This window comes from Acomys minous (assembly GCF_964271855.1).
Source record: "Acomys minous genome assembly, chromosome: 7".
NCBI lineage: Eukaryota > Metazoa > Chordata > Mammalia > Rodentia > Muridae > Acomys > Acomys minous.
The window spans coordinates 125,273,878-125,299,087 of record NC_140488.1 but is presented as its reverse complement, the minus strand read 5'-3'; the positions used below and the strand labels follow the sequence as shown (position 1 = coordinate 125,299,087).

Genomic DNA, 25,210 nt, shown 5'->3' with positions numbered 1-25,210 from the left:
CCACCGGAAACCAGCAACTGGGCTGGCGCTTTGCTGGGCTGAGAGTTTCAGCTGTCATCCCTGAGCCCTAAGGAGGCAAAGCTCAGCCCCACAGCAACAAGAGTATTTCTGCATATCACACAAAGCTGTTGATGTGTGCTTGTGTGTGTGTGTGTGTGTGTGTGTGTGTGTGTGTGTGTGTGTGTGCAGGGACACCCACCTCAGTAGCCCCTAGCACCTGCTGCAACAGCAGTTGCTAGGGTTTCCTGTAGCCTCACAGGCAGATGGCATCAGGGGACAATCTGCAAACACTGTCTGTCTGAGCCACATGATGGCTGCCAGCCGGCTATGGCTCTTGAAGAGAACACGCCACCAAATGCACTTGTTTCTCTAATGGTTGCCAACAACTTTGCCATGGAGTAATTCCAAGATATTCAGTGGACCATGGTGGCAACGTTGTCACTCATTGTTAACAGCATACATCTGGGATGAGGTGAAAAGGAAAATGAAGGTTGTGATGCTAAAATGATCAATTGAAGAAGTCTCAGAAGCTATGGTTCTCAAGAGCACACAGGTCCCAATGCTGGAGGGCAGCAGAACGAGAGCAGGCTGGCTGTGAAGGACCAACCTATCAGAAGCTAGTGGAACAGAAATATAGAACTAGAAGCCTGCCTAGACACACCACATTCCTTTGCATCCCTGTCCCCCTTCCCCCATGATTATTTACATTTGACTAAAGTTCTTAAGTTGTTTCTTAGGTGGGAGAAACTCATTTTTTCAAGAAACAAAACAAAACACAACTGGGTACATGATAAGGCGGAGAATTCTGCAAGCTCCTCACCTGAACAATGCCTTGACTCAGTGCAGCCCATGGAAAACCTTCCTCCCACCACCCTGTCTCATAGTGGGAGGAGGGCTGTCCTATTTGGCATCCAATTATCTGTCCCACTTACGCAGGCTGGAAAAGTCAGCATTTGTCCCCTATCTAACCAGTCTTCTAGTCTAGCTTGACCACTTCCTCTCTCTGTTTCTCTCCATTCTTCCTCTATCGTCTTGAAAGCAAAGATAAAACATAAAAAGCCTTAGATATTTCTCCAAAGGAAACATACAAATGACCAATAGGCTTATGACAAAACGCTCACTCACTTGTCATTAGAGAAATGGAAATCAAATCTCCAATGAGATACCCATTCAAATTACCAAGCTGTCTTGAATTGAAGGGGGGACAGGGGAGGGAGGGAGAGAGAATGGGAAATGACAAGGATTTGGAGGAAATGAAGCCTTCCTTCACGGTGCAAAGCCTGGTGAAAATGTAAAATGGTAGACGATAGTGTAGTAGTTCCTCAAAGTTAAACAGAGACTACCACAGGACCCAGCAGTTCTACTATTAGGGATATACTCAAAAGAACCGAAAGCAGAGATGCAGGCAGATGCCACAGCATGATTTATAATAGCCACAATAAGGAATAAACTCAAGGTCCATCAACAGATAACTGGATAAACAGGCCATTGTATATCTATACAATGGAATAGTACTCAGCCTTTCAAAAGAACTTCTGATACACGATGCAACACAGATGTGCACAGAAAATATGCTAAGTGAAATATGCCAGACACAAAAGGATAAATATATAATTCATTTCTATGAGACCTTTAAAATAGGCAAATTCAGTAACTATGTTAGAGGTTGCCTAGGAGTAGGGGAAAGGAAATGGGGAGTTATTATTTAATAGTCACAGAGCTCTTGCTTGTGGCTTTGAAAACAGCGTTAACTGTTGTATGCCACTGTGGATGGTATCAGCACCACCAGCTATATGCTAACAGTTAAAATGACAGATTTGATATGACTGTCCACAATGTGGCAAAGGCCACCAGAGGAGTTTTACCTAGTCAGTAGTGTCTCAGATGTACATGAGTCCCAGTCACAGAAAAAATATACCCAGAAAACGAAATAAATGAGCAGCAATGAAACCCAAACTGACTAGTCTCAGGGCTCAGCTCATCTTTCAGTCACGTTTCTCTGAGCCCTGCCTTGACTATATGTCAACCTACCTCCAGTTTCTCCCCATCCATTTGAGTCTCCGCAATACCACCTGGGGTACTTCTCAAACAAATGTCTGATGTGGTGTCCTTCTGAAATCCCTAGTTGCTTCCAAAAGACCACAGGCCTAACTTTTCATTCCAAAACTTTTAAAATCACAGTAAGCTGCAAGGACCCATGACTGCTTCTAGCTAGAAACACCTGGCATGCATGCTACCCCCATGGTACCAATTACCATGCAAATGCAAGTTGGCCCATATTGTACCTGCACTGAATTCTAGCATCACAGTTGCCTATCAGGATGCTCTTAAAAAAAAAAAAAAAAGAGGAGACCAAAGCACAAAGGTACAAAGAAACAGAACTATCCATGGACAGCAGCCAGATCTGCTCTGACACCTCTGACCTCCCCCAAAGAGCCAGTGCCACGACTATAGGGAAGGCACTTGAAGCATTCTGCCCGAGGCTCCTGAAATGAACAAAGCTGCTCTGCATGTTGAAAGGATTCACTGTACCTCTACCCATAAACCCAAGATTATCTAGGCTCAAATCTACCAAGTCCCTTTATCATGCACATGAAAGAACTCCTTCCTGCAAAGGAGGGTGCATTTGGCACTAAAGCACCTCCTGCCTGCCAGATGGAGCAGCCACACCTGGAGCTCGCAGAGGTTCTGAGCCAAGTTTGCAGGACTCTGGATTTCCCCTATCCTCAGTCTCAGCTTCGTGGTAATTAAGCCCACTTGTTAAAATGCTAGTCACTACTATCTCTGAGGTAGAGGCTATACTGTGATGCAGAACTGTAAGCTACAAAGGCTTGTGGAGATTTATACACACATGGCATCATACATAAATTAGCCACGACAGTACCACTGAAACAGTGTATGAGATAGGGGTGATCAGCAAACCTCTTCAAGTGGCAAAAGAAACCCAGATTCTCTTCACCCCAAATCTGGTGCCTTGACAACGGGAATATGACATAAGCAGTAAAACTAAGGCCATCAGCAATACAGCAACAGTACGAGGATGCTTGAGCTAAGCCTCTGAGTTCTACCCAAGGGAAGGAAACACAAAAATCCCTGGATTGTCACTATTTCCCATAGGCATTCGGCTGTGCAAAGCTGAAATGGCTGACCCATATTTAGAGGATAAACATCCCCAACCATGTGAATATAGTGAAATTCTGTGACATGTGTAGGGGGCTGCAAAGAGCAACCTTGCTGAGCCAACACATCATCTGTATGCAACTGGGTGCGAAACCAGAATGAATAGTCTGCTTTCCAATAAGAGGAAGTGTCTGGATGTGGCTGGCTGCCTAGTCGGTTCTCCTCTGGCGTCCATGACACAATATTCAAGCACTCAGGGTTACTCGCTTGACTCTTTACATTACTTGCTCAGTCTTCAACCAAAACACTAGGCAGTCCAAAACCAACCAAAGGCAAATTCAGCGGGGGAGGGAGGGGGGCCTCTCCCCCTTCTCATCCTTTTCATCCTCTCATTGTGTTTTCTACCATCCACGACAGTGGGTAACGCATGGGCTTCCCGATGAGCAAAGAGAATGAGTGTTCTGAGCCAGAAAGTTAGAAGCAGTCCTGGCATCACTGAGCAGGGCTGTGACCTTGAGAGCCACGCTTCAAATCTCAAAGCAGCCCTTTTGTCTTCAGCAAAAAGATGTGTAATGCTAAACGTGTCACCACAGAGGTATCTTGAGAAAAATTAATGGATTGGGGACTACTGTGCAAAATAGTATTTGCTATCATTAGTAAACAGCTAAGTGCTATTTTAAAAACTACACTGGGGCTGGGAAGGTGGCTTGGTGGAGAAAAGGACGGATTGTAAAAACATGAGGGCCTGAGTTACAATCTTCAGTACTAATGTAAAAACTGGGTATGGCTGCCATGGGCCTAGAAGCCCAGGGTAGGGGTCCGGTAGGCTGGAGAATTACTGGGATTTGCTGGTCACCAGACTAGCTCCAGATTCAGTGAAAGACCTTATCTCAAGGGACTAAGACAGCAGGACACCCAACATCTTCCTCTATACCCCACTCACATGTGCGCGCGCACACACACACACACACACACACCACATAATACCACAAATGAACCTCACAGCAATAATGGTGAATGTAGACAACTAGACATAAAATACTGCACAGTATACAATTTCATTACAGCACACCAACAGACAAAACAAATCGTTGGTAAAAGATCTTAAAACAGTGGTATCCTTTGTGGAGGTTCCCACAGGGTAGGGGAGAAAGAGAGGAGAGAGGCAAGAACACCCCTTTGGGAGGATGAAAGGTACTAATTTGGTTGGGGTGATAGTGAGTTATACAGGCATATAAATACTCAACAATTCATTGAACTGCCCTTCTAAAGCCTCTGTACTTTATTGTAGGTTATTTCAATTAAAAAGAACAATGTGAACACTCAAACTAGAGGATAATCTTTAATTTTAAATATGCTAATATTTTGTCACAGAAGACCAGAAACATGACAGACGAGTAAGTACTTGGATATTTTAATGCTCGTCTCAGGAAGCGCAAAGCTTTCTAAGATGCACATTACGGTAACGATGGCCACACTAAACCAGATGCAGCATATTGAGTGGGTGAGCCAAGACAGGTCTCATCTTATTTACATGATCCGATGAATGGATCCTCACTCTCCACCCTGGCTGCTGTCCTTCTAGCCTACTACATTAACATTGCCTTCTCTCTGGTCACCAGTAAATACATTCGAACAGAGCAAACTGGTGCCATGGACACCAGGGGGAGATCAGGAGCTCAGCCTCCCACTGAGCTGTTCAGAAGGCGTGTCCTGGGACTTCCCTTTGGAATGGGAAGGATACACAGGATTGGGCAGGGTCCCAAACGCTCAGAATTAACAGATAATGAGGGAAACAGGCATCATTGGTCATCTGCCTTCAATTCTGTGTATTTCTTCCTGAAGGAAAAGCTTCCTTTTGAGTCAGACATGGAAGTGGGATCACAGCTGTGTGCCCCACCCCCAACACACTGCTCTAGTTTGTAGAAAACGAATTTTCAAAATTACTCACTGGATGGAGATAGAAGGAAACCACCAAAAACAAATCATTACACCAAATGCACTGACCAAGAGAGTTTTCAACGGAGAGAGAATTCTAGAAATAGTACCCTGCTCCCTACCACTTGGCTTTTTCCTCCACACCAAAGTGTGAGGAGCAGCCATCCTGCCACTACAGAGAACCATGCAGAGAAGGCTTTCCTTGAATCTGGCTTCCTTCATAAAATACTGGTTGTTTCAGCACCCCTGGGGAGACACAGCAAGGACTCTAAGAGTAAAAGCAGTAGGACAGAGAATGCTTCAGCTGGATTAGAACACGTGTGTGTGTGTGTGTGTGTGTGTGTGTGTGTGAGAGAGAGAGAGAGAGAGAGAGAGAGAGAGAGAGAGAGAGAGAGAGAGAGAGAGAGAGAGAGAGGGCAGTCTATTAAACCATAACATACACAGGTTTCATTAGAGAAATATATGTGCATGCATATATATCTGTAGACACAATATATATGTAAACATAACAAAAGATGAGTGTTTTTGATATGACAGGATGGTAGGTACATTGGTATGTGGTATTTGTTAGGAAGATTTCAACATTTCCCCCTAGAAATTACATAATGAAACCATGTTGATGTCTCATACCACAACGGCTTTCTCATATTTACAAAATATTCTACCAGTCAGAAAGGTACTTTGACATGTAATTATAAATGTACCAATTTCATTTTCAGCTTAAAGCTAACAGGAAAGAAATTTTGATGTAGCAGGACATCTACTGTCATGTTTCTATGTCAATCTTCAACTGGGTGTTTATAATATCATATCCTTACAGTATTATCTCCCAAGAATTAACCTGGGCAGGAAAATGACAAGATCAGAGCATTTGACCTGTAGGATGGGAATGAACAGCATTCAAATCATAGACAGTACTAGATACTGGACAAAGTTATAAAGGGCTACTCTTGTGTCATGAAGAGAGCATGGTTCCATAATGTACATCACAACTACCTGTGTGACAACAGGTATCTTTCTATTTGCCTACACCCTGCCAAACATCTAGGGTGGTTACCACTGTATTGAATGCCAATACCAACCAGGTGTCTGGACATGCTGAAGAAAGGCTCTTAATGCATAACTGTCAACTTAATAGCCAATTACCTATAGTGTTATGAGCATAGCAACCATCCACAGGTGGTAGAGATAGCTAGGTTCATCTCCTAACCTCAGAAAACATGAGGTCAATGTCATCACCACTGAAACATAACCAAAACTCACTGAAGCATCCTCACTGTCTTACCTTACAAGATGCAAAACTTACTTAAGAGTGATAACGAGGTCATATGAGAAAGAAACTTTATAAAATGTCTCATCTTTAAAGCACATAATACTTCTTTCTTCTTTCAAGTTCTGACCATGAATTTATTCATTCTTGAAAACACATCTTAAAAGCATTAAAAGAAGCCAGGTACAGGGGCATACACCTGTAATTCCAGCAATCAGGAGGCAGAGACAGGTGGATCTCCATGAGTTTGAGGACACCCTCGTCTATAAACCAAGTCCAGGACATCCAGGGCTACACAGAGAAACCCTGTCTCAGAAAAACCAAACCAAACCAAGCCAAACAAAACAAAGCACTAGAAGATAACATGAAGTGAATAGTTTTATAATCCCAAACTAGGAAAGGCAATTTGATACTCTGACACAGAATCCAGATGCCACAAAGCAATGGGTTGAAAATTGTAAACACAACAGAGCAAAAGCCAAAAACAGAAAGTTCATCAACTAAGGCAAAAGGCAAACTGGTGCATAGTACCTGTTACATAAAGAGAACCCCTTCTACAAAATAGTAGCAAAAAGATCAATAATCAAACAAAAATCGTAAAGAACAGCTCATGGGGGAGGACAAATGACTCAAATATATCAAAAGATGCTTAATTACACTCATAAGAGAACTGTAGATCACAGTGTAATGCAGTCAACAATGTCTAAACAGTGCTCAATGCCCAGGAGGACTCACTACTGTTCTTGTTATTTTTCTCACACTTACTATTGTAGCACCTACCTACCATATTACAATAATGTTTACACATGTCTTCACACTAGTTTGCCATTCCGAGGATGCTAGCTCTCTTTGCATAACATGCACCTCAGTGCCTAGCATAGAGCTGGTATTCACTCAAAGAACTGGGGATTTGGGAAACCGCAAGTATAATACTCTCCAGAAGCTGACAGTCTAGACAAGAATGGACATAATTTTAGTAACATGAGACATTTTTATCTATCTAATAGGCACCAAGCAAAAAAGTGACAATAGCATGTTGGCAAGAATACAGAAAAGAAGGGCCTTTCAAACTGCTCAATGAGAACATAATTTGGTGTATAAATCACCAAATCTTCTGTGGGAAGCAGTGTGGCAACTATCAAAAATCTAAATGCCTATGACTTTTGAAATGTTATTTTCACATGGAAGGGCTACAAATACTCTTTCACATGTGCAAAGTGGCATGTATACACCGATTAATTATTACTTACTGTATTGTTTAAATTAGCAAAAGAGAAAAGGAACATAACTAGGTGGCAGTAGACAGCTTTTGACCATGAAGTCCCACAATGCAATTTTTCTCTAGGAATGAGGCCTGCTTCAATTTATCAGTGAGAGAAATCACCAAGACACAGTGCTAGGTCAAAAAGCGTAAGAATGCACACTGGCCTTTAAATGAATTTGGGTGCATGCCTCAAAGTGTAATACAGAACCCACATAAAAGAAACTGGTAAGCAAGGATTCCTCCAGGGAGGGAAACAAGGTAGCCACGAGACACAAAAAGTATATATTTTCATCCTTTTTAACTGGCACCATATGTTAACTAATCAGCGCTCTTTGTCTCTCTCCATGTGTCTCTCTCTGTCTGTCTGTCTGTCTGTCTGCTCTCTCTCTCTCTCTCTCTCTCTCTCTCTCTCTCTCTCTCTCTCTCTCTCTCTCTGTGTGTGTGTGTGTGTGTGTGTGTGTGTGTGTGTAGGCCAGAGGTCAACATTGATTTTCTATTGCTCTCTTCCTTATTTTATGAGATGTCTCTGAGATCATGGTATACTTATTGGCTAGGCTGGATGGGTGATGAACTCCACAGACCTGCCTATCTCCATTCTGCCCAATACAAGGACTGTAGGTGTAGACCCTGGCCCCCAGATTTTTTATGTGGGGGCTGGTTGGAGCTGGAACCCAGGTCCTTATGCATGTAGAGCAGGCGCTTTACTGACTAATATCATCACCTCTCCAGCCCCTAGCTATTCATGTCATCAACTAAAAAATTAGATAACTAAACTAGGGCTACTATTTCTCACCCAGACTAAGGAATGTTACTTCTTTTTTTTTTTTTCTGTAGACAAAAATCAAACTGTCCCTTAATAATCACTGTGACTCTAGATCTGTTATGTTATTTTTGGTTGGTTGGTTGGTTTTGATTTTTTTTTCCAGTGGTGTAAATCAAAGTGGGAGCTTTATGCTTGTTAAACAGGCCAGCTACCTGTAAGTGTCACCATTAGCCTTCCACTGCTAATGTTACAGAGTGAATACCCATAGTGAGAACAATTTTGCTAATGTAAACAGACTTAGAGTTCTCCAGTCCACACATTTCATCCAAAAAGATGAGATATGAAAACTGACCTATGAGAAAAATTACAATATGTCCGATAATCAATTGTTTTCTCATCAGTGTAACAATGAAATTCAACAATACTTATACCATTCTGGTATTCAACTTGCAAGTCTCCTACCTCGGATTTCTGAGTGCTTAGGATTATAAGTGTGCAGCACCAGAACAAACAGAAGACTCCTGAACTGTAAGTATAACTACTGGCTTAATAACACTCAAGAAAAACAAATGAGTCGGACACAGTGGTGCATGCCTGTAATCCCAGCACTTGGGAGGAAGAGGCAGGCGGATCTCTGTGAGTTCAAGGCCAGTCTGGTCTACAGAGCAAGTTCCAGGACAGCCAAGGCTACCCAGAGAAACCCTGACTCAAAAAACAAAAACAAAAACAAAACAAACAAACAAACAAAACAGAGAGAGAGACAGACAGACAGACACAGAGAGAGAGAGAGAGAGAGAGAGAGAGAGAGAGAGGGAGGGAGGGGGGGAGGGAGGGAGGGAGGGAGAGAAATGAAAATAAGGAAACAATATTAGCCCTTAACTATGATTTAAACCCCGATAGACAGAGTTTGCTTGGGTGCCCAGAGTGGAACCAATAGCTAAACAATTTGTACTGGTGAATTATGCTCCAAAAGATTAATCATATGACTTCAAACTGAATTAAGGTGTGGACCCTTTCCCCAGCGATGTATCTTCTGGGAAAAAACTTGAAATGTCTCTTAGAACATCAGATCTATGCCCTGAAGCAGTCATCTCAAATACAAGAAACAATGTATTACGTTTGAGGCTTAAAATGCTTGCTTTTGGAGGAAAAGAAGGAAGCAGAAGTATCAGCCAAGGTCCAACAGCCACTTCTGCTATCTCTTTAATAGCTTTGATAATGACAGCCTGCATTCCCATGGGCAGGACCCCTTTCTCAGGTGCTTGTCTGTACCATAAGCATACGACCTTCTGTTCATCCTTTAGGTACTCTGTGAGTGCCTAGGGGGAAGAAATAGTTCTGAACCATCTTTCATCTTCTATTGTTGGTTTGAGGCTGGTTGGTTTTCTGAGACAAGCTTTCACTGTGTAGCCCTGGCTGGCTAAGAACTCATAGCAATCTACTTGCCTCTGCCTCCCAAGTGTTGGGATTAAAGATGCACAATGCCATACTTGGCCTACTGGGGAAAACTTAATCCATTAAGATCTTCTAAACAAAGTGGGGCATGGTGGCACACACCTTTAATTCCAGCAATCAGGGAGACAGAGGTAGATGATCTCTTTGAGTTCCAGGCCAGCCAAGGGTACACAGAGAAATCCTGTCTCAACAAAACAAAACAAAAAACCCAAAATTATCTTCTAAACATAAAATGAAACAGAACATAGGCTTTGGTTTTCCTATGTCTTCTAACGATGTAGAATATGCTTACAGTTAGTTATTAAGAATAAATTATGGGGGACTAGGAAGATGGCTCACTTACAAACATTTTATCACAATGTTAGCCATCTAATCATGGAACCCTGGGTTTGGCTCCCCTACAACCATGTTAAAAAGCCAACACAGCAATGTGTGTCTGTAATCCTCATACACAGCTAAAGGCTGCAATGTGTGTCTACAATGCTGGTGCTGGTTAGGCAGAGGGAGTGGATACCAGGAGCTTGGTGCCTACGCAATCTAGCCCAGCTGCTGACTTCCAAATTCAGTGAGATACCCTGTCTCACAATACAAAGTGGAGAATAAAAGAGAAAGAAACTCATATGTTGACCTCTCGCCCCCATATGCACATGTGATACAAACACAGAAACAAACAAGAATATACCATAAGCAAGGTACTATTCTAACAGCTTACATGGAATAACACACTTATGCACACAACCTCACAAAGAAGTAGGAGCCATTATTGTCTGGTTTTGACAGATGGAGGAAGTAAGTTCCACACAGACAGGGAGTTAGTTGGTGAGGCTTGGCCCAAGGAATCTTATAGCTGAGTCTGCATGCTAGCAGTCACACCATGCTCCACTCAGAACATGAATGCTTCCTATATCAGCTGTTCTCTTATTCCATAAATTAGTACTTGAAAAAGAAGAAACAACAACAACATTGTAGTATAAACTTGCAGCAGTGACCAGCCCAATGTGAGACTCAGTGAGTTGCAAGCCGCTCCCAAGTAATTAAATTCTTGATTTTTTTTTTAACCAACATAAAAGCACCTGTTTACTATTTGGTGAAAGAATATTTATATACATTTCCATCCAGGATAACTCAATCATCAAGAATAAATTCTTTTAATCCCATGCTAAAACAATGCCACTTCATGCTCATTTCCTGATTATAGCTTTTAGACAGCTGGGCATTTTCAGTTCTCAGAGCTATAGAAAACTAGGCAAATTTCCATCCAGTGACTCTAGGATCATTAATTTAAGGAAAGTATGTGCCAACACAATACTGGATTTTCCATTGTCTCAGTAGGGGAGGGCAGGAGTAGGTTAATCTAATTACCCTATGTGTGGTCACCTGACTTGGGTGAACAAAAAGACCAAATGCTAAACTGTACAATCAACAACAAACTCCTAAGCAATGAGGCATTCCCACCACAAAAGGAATGGGGGGAACTCTTACCAATGCTTGAAAGCAAATACTTTAGCAATAAAAGCAATTATCCCGAGCTTACACAAACAACAGGCAGGACACTTTAAGCATAAGAAGGAGCTCAGAACACAACTATAAATCCCTGTGTGTCTCTCCATCATATCTGTGCGCACGTGTACACCTACATGCAAGAATGGGCCCAGGCAACAAGAATGGTAAAGTTTTATAGCAAAGCATGGCTAACTGCAGCTGTAGCCATCCGGAACTACCAATGTTCAGGAGCCAGACGCAAGTGGGGAGCTAGAATTGGGCCCGTTCTGCAGCCACGGCTATGCACTTGGCACCTAGCTCGGCACTTGGAGCCTGCCACTGTTATCTCTCCCTCCAGTAAGGTGCAGCTGTGTGCAGAAAGGCGGCAGCCTGGAGCTGGCAGCTGACACTTGACTTCAAGTTCTGGCTCTGTCATTGCTGATGTGGTAAGCTCTGAGCCTTGGTTTTTTGGGGTTGTTGTTGTTGTTGTTTTTTAAGTTGCAGTGAGAGATGAAGGTGTTTGTGAAGAGCAGATGAGATGTCAAGAAAGAAAGCACAGCAGAAGGGGAAGCCCACTTGGGAGCAGGAGAGTGGACGCCAAAAAAAAAAAAAAAAAGTTTGCATGTCCTAGCATACGCTCCTAGCACAGCTAGTCTTGGAAAGATCTCCAAAACGACTTCTGTGCACTCTCTCTCTGGGAGGCTACAGGGGTGGGAGGAGTGTTACTGCACAAAAGCGAGTAAATAAAGCAAGACAGAAGGTATTCTGGACCTGAGATAGTCAATAGGATCGAGGTGTCAGGAGCTTCCTGGCTAACAGCCAAGCAGCACCTTAAAGAGCAAGCATCCAATTCAGAATGGAGCAGAAGGTGGAAGGAGCTAGGAGCGTCTGGTATTTTTGCCTGGACCAAGGAAGGGATCAGGAGATGGAAAAAAATTCTATATGAAGAGCAATTTATTTTATAAAGCTGTTCAGTTCAGCAAGGTATGAGAAGACCTGGATGACAGCGAGTAAAGGAGTTAGTTATTCTCTCTATAGAGAGTTAAAATTTACATGAGAAAATTAATTACGGTATAGTCTTGCTTTACTAGTTGACATCAACACTACTACAGTAATAATGCTAGTGAGGAGAGAGTCTAGCAGAATCCAGGTTAGGAGAGTATAGAGAGGATGGGTATTTGAAGAGGTAAGCCAAATCTTCAGCCTCCATTAAAACCGTCCGGGTGATAGTCAGCAAGGCGCAAGGGACAGCAGCACAAACCGCCTTACTCAGAAACACAGCAGCAAGTGCTAGAAGTCACAGCTAGGACACGACAGTAACTGCCTCACACAGAAGTAACGTGACTCTGCCTCAGAGAAAGAAGACGGGAATCCAGGGAGATGGGACACACTGCTGCTTTCTTTCAGCATTATATGACCTATACACATGTTGGGGAAAATCACTCAAAAGTTAATAGTCTTCAAAGTATACTTACTCCAGAAAGTAAATTGTCAAACAGTAAAAGGGGGCATGCCACAGAAATGAAGCACCTATTTCCCCATGGAGTCTCATTTGTCGTCTGCTGGCAAGCATTAATGAATTGTGCACATACAGAATGTGTTGGTTTTTGTTTTTTTTTTTAGATAGGGACTTATTACATAGCCCAGGCTGGACTAGAATCCATTGGTACGTAGGTCAGGCTGGACTCAAACTCACAGAGACCCCCCCCCTGCCGTGACCTCTTGAGTACTGAAATTAAAGATAGTGAGCTACTCCACCTGGTTCTTGGGTCTTGGTTGTTGCAGTCATTGTTTTGATTTGGTTTTGAGACATGGCTTTGCTTTGTTATCCCAAGCTGCCTTCAAGCTTGCCATCTTTCTACCTCTGCCTCCCAAAAGTAAAGATTATAGTAATGTGCCACCATGCCAGGGTTTGTGTGTGTGCACGTGCGCATGCACATGTGTGTGTGTGTGTGTGTGTGTGTGTGTGTGTGTGTGTGTGTGTGTAAGAGAGACAGAGATAGAGAGATGTATGTTGGAGTACCTTAGACCTATATAGCGCACATGTAAAGGGCAGAGGACAACTTTGTGGAGTCAGTTCTCTCCTTCTACCTTTTATAGGAGCTCTAGGACCGAACCCAGATCCTAACGCTTGCAACACATGTGTTTTTCCCCAATGAATCATCTCACTAGTCCCTGTGTTGCTTTTTGAGATTTGGGTGGGGAAGCTCACTGTGCTGCCTAGGTTAGCCTGAAACTTGCAATCCTCTTGCCTCAGCCTAACAAGTATCTAGGATTATAGGTGCACACCACTGCATCTGGCTTCCTACTAGCTTGTACACAAGTGGCCCCATACAAGGCACAGTACATTATGTCTAACTTTCTAGCATTTAATAATGCATTCAAGGCATGTTTCCCACCATACTCACTGTGCCCTACTCTCTCAGGGCCACACAGAATCCAGCTATAGAACAGCTTGGTATCTGAATGGACAGCCTAGTGGTGATAAAAAACTAAATTTCGAAATAAAGGAGCCTGACTAATCAGAACCACTTAGATTAAAGGTCATTTATCAGAACTGGGAGGAACAGGAAATTGGAAATTGGAATACACATGTTATCTTCCTTTAGAATCTGTCACAAGCACGTGGTTAGTGATGTCATATGCTTGTTGGCAATGTTTGAAGAACTATCTCTTTTTCGAGACAGGATCTCATGTAAGCTGAGCCTCAGATTTGCTTTGTAGCCAAAGATGACACCGAACTCTTTCCTAGTCTTCCTAACACTACCTCCCAACCATTTGAATTACAGACATTTTCACCATTGCCAGCAGAAGAATTATCTTTTAATTGGGTTTTGTCGTTGTTGTTGTTGTTGTTGCTGCTGCTGCTGCTGCTGCTGCTGCTGCTGCTGCTCCTGGTTATGATGGTGTACTGGTGGTGCTGGTGGTGGTCGTAGTGGTGGTATTGGCATTAAGCTCTATGAGTTCTTTACATATTCTGGATGTTAACCTCTAGCAGATATATTTTTATATGCCATGGGTTACCATCTCACTCTCTTCATTGTTCCCTTTGATGTACAAACGTTTTCAATGTGCTTTCATTCAATGTATCTGTTTATTTTTCTTGCCCATGTTCCTCTCTTTTAGAAGACCTCCTATAACTATAATGTTTTAGGATCCTTAACTTCAGTACATCCTTTTTCCATGCATATTCCCACGTTCAGGGGGTCTAAGTATGGGCATGTTGGAAGGCCATTACTCAGCCTACCATGATTCTGATATTTAAAATTTGAATAATGGTATTATCTTACCCAAAGGGGTACACATGAGATGTCCTAACTGTGGCTTCTGGTACTGGCTGCTGCATTTCTGAAATGCAACACATGAGCCAAGTTTAGCAGAATGCCTGGCATATAGTAAATGTTAGTGATTGTTATTACATAATATGAAGTGTGACAAAGAAAGACAGGTGTGGCTAGGGGAACTGGGAAGAACAGACACTATGCATCACTCATCCTGCCTGAGAGAAATCAGGAATGTCTTCCCAAAGGAACAACATGCCAACTTGGTCAAATGAAATGAGGAGAATTTGGAGAGTATGAAAAGATTTGGGCAGGAGGGAAAAATGCAATTTTCTTCGATTCCATCATTGGCATCAAAATGTCAGAAATGATATCCTTCCCCAAAAGCCACATCTACATTCAGATAGTAGCTATGAGGTGATTTTTTTTTAATTTAATGATTCATTTTTCATTTTTATGTGCATCTGTGTGAGGGTGTCAGTTGCCCTTGAACTGAAGTTGCAGACAGTTGTGAGCTGCCATGTCTGTGCTGAGAATTGAACCACGGTCCTCTGGAAGAGCAGCCACTGCTCTTAACCTCTGAGCCATGTCTCCAGCCCCACGTTTTTTATTTATTAGAATACATGCTCAGCTGAACATCTAACTCTCCCTTTAATAAACAATTCACAAGCTTTTTCCCAGCACATTATTTTTAGAGTAAAAGGGAATTTTTTTGAAAGCAGCAGCAGCAGCAGCAGCTCATATTTATAAAATTTGTCTTCAACGCTTAAAAATAGATATAAAAGTTTCCTGTCAGACCCGCCTCACCCTTGCTAACAGTAGCAGAAAGGCAGGCACAGCATGCTTCTGGGGTGCTGGGTTGCCTGTTTGAAGTCAGCCTCTGATAATCTCTCCTCCCGGGAATGTTCACCATAAATAACAGGTGAAGAGAACAATGAAGGAATACCATCACTAGCAATGTCACTCTCCAGTCGTATCTGCTGCAAGCTGGAACAATGAACAGGCTGAGCTATACAACAGGTTTGCAACTTGTCCTGATCCTCTTAGGACCAACCTTCTCCCTGCCCCCATAACAGTCCAGGAGCTCAGTTCAAGCAGTGCTTTGGAAGAGGTTTGGGGGCTTTTTTTTGGGGGGGTGTTTTTATTTATTTATTTATTTTTAACAGGGTTTCTCTATGTAGCCCTGGCTGTCCTGGACTTACTTTGTAGACCAGGCTGGCCTCAAACTCAGAGATCCGCCTGCCTCTACCTCCCTAAGTGCTGGGATTAAAGGCGTGTGCCACTACTGCCTGGCAGGGGTTTTTATTTTTTTTAACAGCTTCTCCAATTCTAGCTATCTATCTGTGTGTGTGTGTGTGTGTGTGTGTGTGTGTGTGTGTGTGTGTGTGTGTACCTATCTATCTAACATCCTTGCCACAGTTTCCCCTCCCTCCTCTCCTTCCAGTCCTTCCCCGCATCTCTCCCACCATCTATTCCTCCATTTCTCTTCAGAAAAGGGCAGGCCTCCCATGGATCCCTATCCAGCCATGGCATATCAAGTTGCAGGAAGACTAGGTACCTCTTCTCCTATTAATACTAGACAAGACAGCCTAGTAGGAGGAAAGGGTCCCAAAGGCAGGCAACAGAGTAAGAGATGCCCCCATGTTCCCACTGTTAGGAGTCCCACAAAAAGACCATGCTACACAACTGTAACATATGTGCAATTGACCTAGTTCAGACCCATGCATGCTCCCTGGTGGTTGGCTCAGTCTCTGTGAACTCCTATGAGGCCAAGTTAGTTGATTCTGTGGGTTTTCTTGTGCTGTCCTTGACCCCTCTGGCCTGTACAATCCTTTCTCCCCTCTGGAAGAGGTTTTTAAGTTGGAAAGTGCTATGATCCCACAGCTCAGGGGAACCTGAGAAAAAGAAAGGCAGGATGCCTTTGTGTCACACACACAGGAGCACCACAGTTATCAAATTTCCAGCCAACTGCATTCAACATACAACACACAAAACACACACCACTTGCAATGTATCATATAGTATTTATCATATATGACTATACCAAAATGTGTGTGAACAGAATCAGAGAACTGAATACTCCCATCTTACTGCTTTATGTCCCCTTGGGCCACTCAGCTATAACCACCCTGCTCAGCCATAACAGGGAGGGCACTTCCAGAAGCTTAAAAAGCATTTAAGTATTTTAAGGCTCCAAGATAGTTTGAAGGGGTATGCATGGTAACATTTAAGATTCAATCAAAACTAGGAGCATCATGTACAGTTCATAACGCATCTTAGAGATGAGACACAACTCCAATGATCACTTAAGGTGAAGCTAAACCCTCCCTAACTGACTGCACCACGCAGCCAAACTATGTGCACAATGCACTTTCCTGGGCAACAGCAAGCAACTTCAGCTGGCACTTTTCAAAGAGCTCAGCTAATACAAGCAAAGAACTGGGTTCTTGAGCCATGGGCTCAGAGGTAGAGCACTTGTCTAGCACGGGAAAGGCCCCAGCTTCCATTTCCCAGCACTCATGGGGGGAAAGCCCTCTGTTCTTCTTTATGGAAAATATAGAACACTCACTTGTGGCATCTATATTTGGAATAAAGGGGACCTGTTGAGGTTTTACCATAAAATAGATCTTCCTAGTAGAATGTTTGAAGTGAAATTACATTGTGCAACACTGTTCCCATGGATCTCTAATTCTACATTTTTAATAAGCAGGTCAGTATGTGTGTACATTAATTCTTTTAAGACAGTTATTTCTACATCCACATCAGCCTGAACACAGTTGTTCCACTCATCCAGGTTGAAGAGGCAGAGAACCTGACATTTTACTTTTTGTGTCCTGTCCAAGTATACACAGGCTTATTTTTTCAATTAGTAAGATCATTTTACCTTATATAAAACCTCCTTTGTAGAAATATAAAAAATCTCTTATCAAATAGAAAGAAAAAGTTACTTTGTTTATTAATATTATATTAAACAATATTGCTGTAAAATCTGCACTATATTTTAATGGCTAGCTGTCTCATGCGCTTGTATGTATATACACATGAGTGGAGGTACACATGTCTGTGAGAGTGCGCAAGTCCAGGCCCAAGGTCAAATTCTGGTGTTTCTCTGGCTTTTTTTTTTTTTACTTTCAGGAGAGTATTCTACAATTTTAAAAAGCTTGCAAAATACTACCAGTGTTGTAGACAAGTCACATTGTGTTAAGCTTTAAAATCGGTTAGCAGTTTACATGTATTTACCACACTTGAAACTACAGAATTCCAAAATACCACCTATAGCTTGGTTCTATTTCCTAAAAAGAAAAAAAAGTAATAAACATAGGAGAGGGCCTGAGGAAACTGGGGAGGGGAGCAGATAAGATCAGTTGCTGTCACTTGCAAGAATATGGACCTCAATTTGAATCCCTGGCACCTAGGTACAAGCCAGGAGCTGAGGAGAGGCAAGGAGGTCCCAAGAACTTGGTGACCAAGAAGCCTGGCTGAAATGGAAGGCTTCAGATTCAAAGAAAAGACCCTGTCTGGAGGGAATGAATAAGGCATACAAGACACACAGAGACACAAAAGCACCTATCTATAGTTACAACTGGCTAGAAAGTGAGTTCTCAACTGACAGTGTGTCTAGGAGGTAGGAGAGTAGAGTCTTCATTTGTATTTCTAGTTCTTGTAATCATTTTGCAAATGTGAAATACACACATCATTTAATAAGGAAAATATCTCTATCAGTGGTAAAAAAAAAAACCACATTATATTTATTAAAGTGACACCAGAAGTTTGTGTGGGGTGTATGTGTGTGTTTCCTTTGTGGTGCTGAGGATCAAACCCAGGATGTACTCTAACACTACGTTACACCTCTAGGCTATTTCAGATTTTAATTGACCCATTAAAAACCATAAAAGTTAAAAAATAAATAAATAAATAAATAAATAAATAAACATAAAAGTTGCATCAGTGGGACATAATGTGGTATTTTGATATATGTCTATATTTATAATCATGTTCTCAACTTTTCTTCTCAAACATCTATTATTTCTTAACAACAAAAGCATTCAAAATCCCTTATGTGGGCTGGAGAGATGGCTCAGTGGTTAAGAACACTGACTGCTGTTCCAGAGGTCCTGAGTTCAATTCCCAGCAACCATATGGTGGCTCACAAAATCCCTTATGTTTTTGAGACACACAAAGCCACCACCTTATTCCAGTTACCCTTGAAACTTATGTTCCTATGAAACTGCCATCTTAATGACTACTGATCAATGTAGCCCCACCCTCCCACTTGCCCTAAGCTTTAGGAACCACTACTCTATCCTCAAATTCTACGCAACCAGCCTTTTCATACTCCATTTATGAGTGACAGCCTGCAGTGCTGGTTTGTCTATCCATGCCTGGCTTCTTTGACAGAACATAATGCTCTCCGGGATCCATACATGTTGTTGTAAATGACGGCACTTCATTGTCTTTTAAGGCTGAGTAGTATTCCATCATGTATGCATAGCACGTTTCCATTTTCCATCCATCAGCTGGCAAACACTTAGGTTGATTCAATATCTTGGCTATTGTGAATGGTGCTGCAATGAACAGGGGAGTGTAGCTGTCTCTTTGATGTGCTGATTTCATTTCCCTTCGATACACACCCAGGAAGGAGGGCATCACTGGGTCATACAGCAGTTCTGTTTTTAAGTATTGAAGGAACCTTCATACTCGTTTCCATAATGGCTGTACAAATTTACATTCTTCTGAACTATGTGCAAAGGTCCCCTTTTTTCACAACATCATCAATACTTCTTATCTTTTATTTTCTCTATAATAGCTGGAATTGTGGCTTCAATTTGTATGTCTCTGATGACCAGTAATGCTGAGTATTTTTTACATATAGCACTAGACATTTGCATGTGTTCTAAAAAATATCTTTGTAGGTCTACTGCACACATTTTCAAGTTGGGTTATTTGGGTAGGCTCTTGGAGAAGGGTATTGTTGCATTTTTGGAATTATTTATATAACTCGATTATTGACTTCTTCTCAGGTATAAGAAACTTAGTAAACTGTCAGTGATAATGTCTTTTATAAAAAGCTTAAGTTAGTCAGGCGTGGTGGCACACTCCTTTAATTCCAGCACTCAGGAGGCAGAGGCAGGCAGATCTCTGTGAGTTCGAGGCTAGCCTGGTCTACAAAGGGAGTCCACGACAGCTAAGGCTACACAGAAAAACCTTGTCTCAAAAAACAAAACACCAAAGAAGCTTAAGTTATTACTGACAATATGAGAGTCATTTCAGCTTTGGAGAGTACTGTAAGGGAGAAATGAACTGAAATAGCTAAAGAAATAGGGAGCCACCTCTAACAGACTTGTAAAACACTGGGACCCTCGGAATCAAGGAAGAAAGGAGATGGCCAGTGCGATGGCAAAGAAAGTTAGCAACCAAAAAAGAAAAAAAAAAAGAAAGAAAGAAAAGAAAAGAAAGAAAAAGAAAATGAAAAACACAGCCTGAGGCCAGATTTTTTTAATTCCAGAAGATTCTCCATTTAATAAAGGCCATTCCCTCAGCTTCCTGAGTCACCGCCCACACTCCCTTGTTTTCTTCTCCTTTGCAACACTGAACATGAATGTGAACATTAACTGGGGTTGCAATAATAATCCATGGGAGGAATGGATTTGTTTCACAAGAGAACGCCAAAAGAACTTTTCAAAATTCTGGGACATATTCCGTAGAGATGGTCAGGGAAGGAAAGAATACAAAATGAGAAGTGTGGGGTGGGCTGTGTGTGAGGGAAGCCCACACCCCAACTAAACCCCATTGCACAACCCTTTCTCTTCATTTTCCCATGTTCCATGACAGGGATTCTGTGACCATGAAGTAGTATATGGAACTGGGTTTCATAGGGGTATATTGAGTATAAATATGAAACCATCTCCCTCACCCCACATGCTCCCCCCCCCTTTCCACTCTGTAGTTACTCCTTTTTTGTATCCGGTCAAAAATCAATGTGGGATTGTCCCAGCCCAGTCTGCTCTGTCTGGCAAGTTCCTGGGTCAGCTCATGTATGGAGTGTATGAAACAAACCCACCAACAGACCAAAAAAAAACCATAACCACAGAAGGACAGACAAATCCACCCACAGACAGAGGCATATGCAGGCAAACACAGATACTGATGCACTGACACAGACACAGGCAGACACAGAAATAGACAAATGGAAAGGAGAGTCACCCATAAAGACAGACACTCTGGGCCCTAGAAGCCTGTGACACAGACAACCCTGAGAGCTGTGTTCTAGTCACCTTCCCACCTCAAGCTCTCCCAGCTGTCACTCATCCAGAACTCTTTGGGCCTGGATCACAGCCTATTATTTGCAATTCTACCTCACATTGAATTTTTCAAGCTGGGTAAAAAGGGGCATTTCTTATTTTGACAACTACAGAGTCGCAGGTTTATGTACTCAACTGAGTCATCTGCATTCACTTATCTTTTATCTGCTGCTTTTACAAGGAGGGTTCATATCTCAACTCAAATGCAAATTTTATCAAACAATTCAATCTCTTCCCTCCCCCATACCTACCTATGACTCTTCCAGCCCTGTAAGAATCATTTTCAGATGAATAAAATAAACAGCCAGACTCTGCGATGATATGCAGTCCCCAAGCCCCAGCTGACATCATTACCCCATGTGGCTCGGTGTGGCAAGTGGCTCTAGGGAGCAGCTGATGCCCTAAGAACAACCTGTCACCCAGTCCTACCCTAGCATAGAAAAGGGAATTAACAGCTGTCAGCATTCACACAGGGTACATAAGTTGAAAAGGCAGACTCCTGAAAACTTAGCGGTCATATTGTCATCAAGGTCAAATGATCCTCCCAACTCAAATCTTCTAGTTTATACCACCTTTCCCAACTGATTTGGGGAATATTAATGTACAAAAAACAAGTCCTCATGTTTATATTTTTTATTTAATTTTAATTTATGTGTGTTGGTGTGAGGGTATCAGATCTTGGAGTTACAGCTGTGAGCTGTCATGTGGGTGCTGGGAATTGAACCCTGGTCCTTTGGAAGAGCAGGCAGTGCTCTTAACCACTGAGCCATCTCCCCAGCCCCAACATGTTTATATTTTTAAAGCTACACAGTAGTCACCAGTTATTTGAAGTTTCATTTCCTTAGGTTTCAGTTACTAATGTCAACAGGAGCCTCAAAATGTTTTATAGAAAATTCCAAAAATAAACAAGTCATAAACTTTAAACCATACACTATTACTAGTAGCATGATAAAACCTTGCACTATCCCACTCCATCCTGCTAAACCTGCAAGGATTACAAATCATTCATTTGTCCAGTGTATCCATATTATATATTCAGATATCAGGTTGACTGTATAGATATCATGTACATATATTCAAGTAACCCCAGTTTTACTTAATAATAGCTCTAAAGCCTAAAAGTGGTGATGCTGACAACTCTGATATTTCAAAGATAAGTTACAAAGTGCTTCCTTTAAGTGAAAATGTAAGACAATATTACATAATTTCTATGGTAGTATTTTTTTCTAACTGCTCTATTTCATTACTGACATTAATCAGTATCCAATTTATAAGTTAAACTTTGTCACAGGCATGTATGTATTATATATATATGCATATATGTATGTATGCATGTTAGGGCCAATATATGTTGTATAGGGTTTGAACCTATCTGCAGGTGCAGACACCCATTGAGGTCATGTCATGGAATATATCCCATAGAAATAAGAGGGGCTACTATATTCTCAAATTATAAAGAAAATTGAAATGATGCTACCAAAAATAATTGCAAGGACCATCCTATTTTACAAAAGTTGACCTGCTAGAAGACCATCTATCTGCAAATGTATTCATGCTGCGTTCTGAACAGGGTAGGTAATGAGGTAAATCTACAACTCAACAGTGGTACCCTCCCTACGTCAGGCTCTCTGTGTAGTAAAGTGACAGAATTTTCATTAAGAATTTGTCACAAAAAAAAAAAACAAGAAGAAGAAGAAGAAGAAGAAGAAGAAGAAGAAGAAGAAGAAGAAGAAGAAGAAGAAGAAGAAGAAGAAGAATTTGTCATCTACTAGACCTGGTGGCACACACCTTTAAACCCAGCACTGGAGAAAGAGAGGCAGGTAGATATCTGTGAGTTCAAGTCCAGCCTAGTCTACACAGTGAGTTCCAGACCAGCCAGGGCCCCCCAAAAGAAAGATAAGAAATTAGAAAGACGTATTTGTCACTTGCCTCAAGAAAAAACTTCTGCAGTCAGTGCTTACCCCGCCCCCTCCACATTCCCATCAGCCTTATGGAAATAAAGTGCCACGTCACTGTCAACAGCTCCAAATACAGCAGGAAAGCAGATGCCACATGGAACAGTTCTCTCCTGTTCAAGTTGGCTTCTAAACAAATCTAGATATTGGGTGTGCCTGATTTGCTTTCGTTGACTGCTTTTATTAAGTCCAAAGCCTTTTCTGGAAAGTTTTAATGTGCATTTTCATCTATTGATTTAAACATCATGCCTCCTTGTTCAATGTTTCTCCTGAAATATTAGCACTATGTCTTAACCTGACGTGCCAGCTTATTCTATATAATTCATTACTAGAGAAAATGTAGTGTGAACATTAGCTCTAAATGTAAAAATTAGCAGTATTAGTCTAATGTCAACTCCAGTCCCTCAATAAAACACATGGTGAATTAGCCCTGGATCTATTCAGAACATCTGGGCCCTGGATGTCACCACTCAGCAGCGTAGACACTGCTGCAGCTCTGCTCTGTGTCTATTCATCCTTTACAGAGACCCACCGCCGTTCATGCTTCTTAATAACATTCTGCTTAAATGGCCTTTGAGAAAATTAGAGCTAGAAAAACATCTTAGAGGCTATGCTTTTACTGCAACCACTATGATACAGAAATATTTGCAAGCTACTTTGCATTTATTATCCCCCATTGGTATTTAGTAATTCTACCCTGTGCAAACTGGCAAGAGTCAGACACTGTCCTTGCCCTACAGTGTCTACAGAAAGTACTGCTAGTATTTAGCACAAAAGTGACTAGTCCAAAGGTTGATCAAATATGCCAAGAATCCATTGCCCCTAGAGATTCAGCTGTTTCCTTTAGCGAATAGGAAATAAAGAAATCTCAGGATATACTTTCTTCAAAATGACCTAAAGCCAGAACTCTTAAAATAACATACACTGATAATCTTCCATATAGCTAGACCATAATAGCTTTGCACTATTGGAAGAACTCTGACACAGAAGTGGTATATGGCCTAGGCTGAAATGTTCTTACTCAAGTAACATATTAGGACCTAAAAGAAGATGCTGAGAGAGAAGTGAAAGCAGAGGATATCAATGTAGATACAGAACTGCCAGTATTGAGCTTGCTTTGCCTGTATGAGACCCTGGATTCAGTAACCAGCACAGAGAGAAAGAGGGGAGAGAGAGGGAGGGAGGGAGGGGAGAGGGAGGGAGGGAGGAAGGGAGGAAGGGAGGGAGAGAGGGGGAAGGGGGAGAGGGAGAGAGAGAGAGAGAGAGAGAGAGAGAGATACACATACAGAAGTCAATATTGCCTCATAGGTGCAACTCTCCAAAAGAGAGGGGAGGAGTGGTTAAGTTGTCCACCAAGTAGTGATGTCTCTTGGTCAAAAGACAATAGAATTAAATCTAAATCTACCATGGTAGCCTGGCTTGTTAAGCGTCCCTCCCACTTTTCACAGACACCCTTAGCGCTCTGCATATTTTAACATTCTTCTCATCCATGCCAAACTATCAACCACCTGCCACCAAAATCTGTACTGAAACAGCACACAGCCACCACCAAGACTGCAAAGACCCATGGAGAGAGCGCTAAACCCGAAGTGAAATAAAGATTCTTTCTGTCTCCCCAATCTTCATCAGCTAACTTCAGTTGTGCTTAAATCTTTGGAGGGTCTAAACAAAAGTAAGGCTTCACCAAACACAGTTTGAGGACGCAGAGTCCATCCCTGTTTCATTAAGAGTCCAGCAGCAACTAAGACTATGTGCTACAAGGCCAGTTGGGAAGGTTAGGGACAACACATCAAGGGGTCATGGGAATTCTTCTGGGAAAGCAGGCTTGCCCTAACAAGATGGGAAGAGAGGTAGCAACACAGAACTGAGGTTTAAAGGACGCAAATGTTCAGGGCAGCCCTGGGTGTGCCAAAATACAAGAGTATGCAGCCCGCCTAAGCCTTGGAGTGCCCACACCTGCTGACCCGCTTTCCAAAGTCAGTTGCTGTTCAACCTTCCTAATGCAGCGACCCTTTAATACAGTTCCTCGTGTTGTGCTGACCCCCCAACTACAAAATTGTTTTCGTTGCTATTTCATAACTGTAATTTTGTTACTCTTATGAATAGTAATGTAAACCTTTTTAGAGACAGAGGGGTATCTAAGGGGTCACCACCCACAGGTTGAGAAGCACTGCTAAGGCCTAAGGACTAGGTCTGTTCTCCCTAAATTCTTAATGACTCAATAACCACACTCCCACTACTAGAAGTACAATAGCTCTCCCTTATCAGAGGGATATGTTCCAAGTCTCCAACGGATACTAAAAACCATGAATAGCACCAAATCCTATATATTCTGTGGTATTCCCATACAAAGATAGCTGTAACAGAATTAAATTTCAAA

At 42.0% G+C, this 25,210-nt stretch overlaps 1 protein-coding gene across 10 annotated transcripts in view; it reads right to left on the bottom strand.

Annotated features, from left to right (window-relative positions):
* SH3KBP1 (SH3 domain containing kinase binding protein 1) overlaps window positions 1–25,210 on the bottom strand; it is a 360,074-nt gene that overhangs the window by 231,088 nt on the left and 103,776 nt on the right. The window lies entirely within an intron of this gene.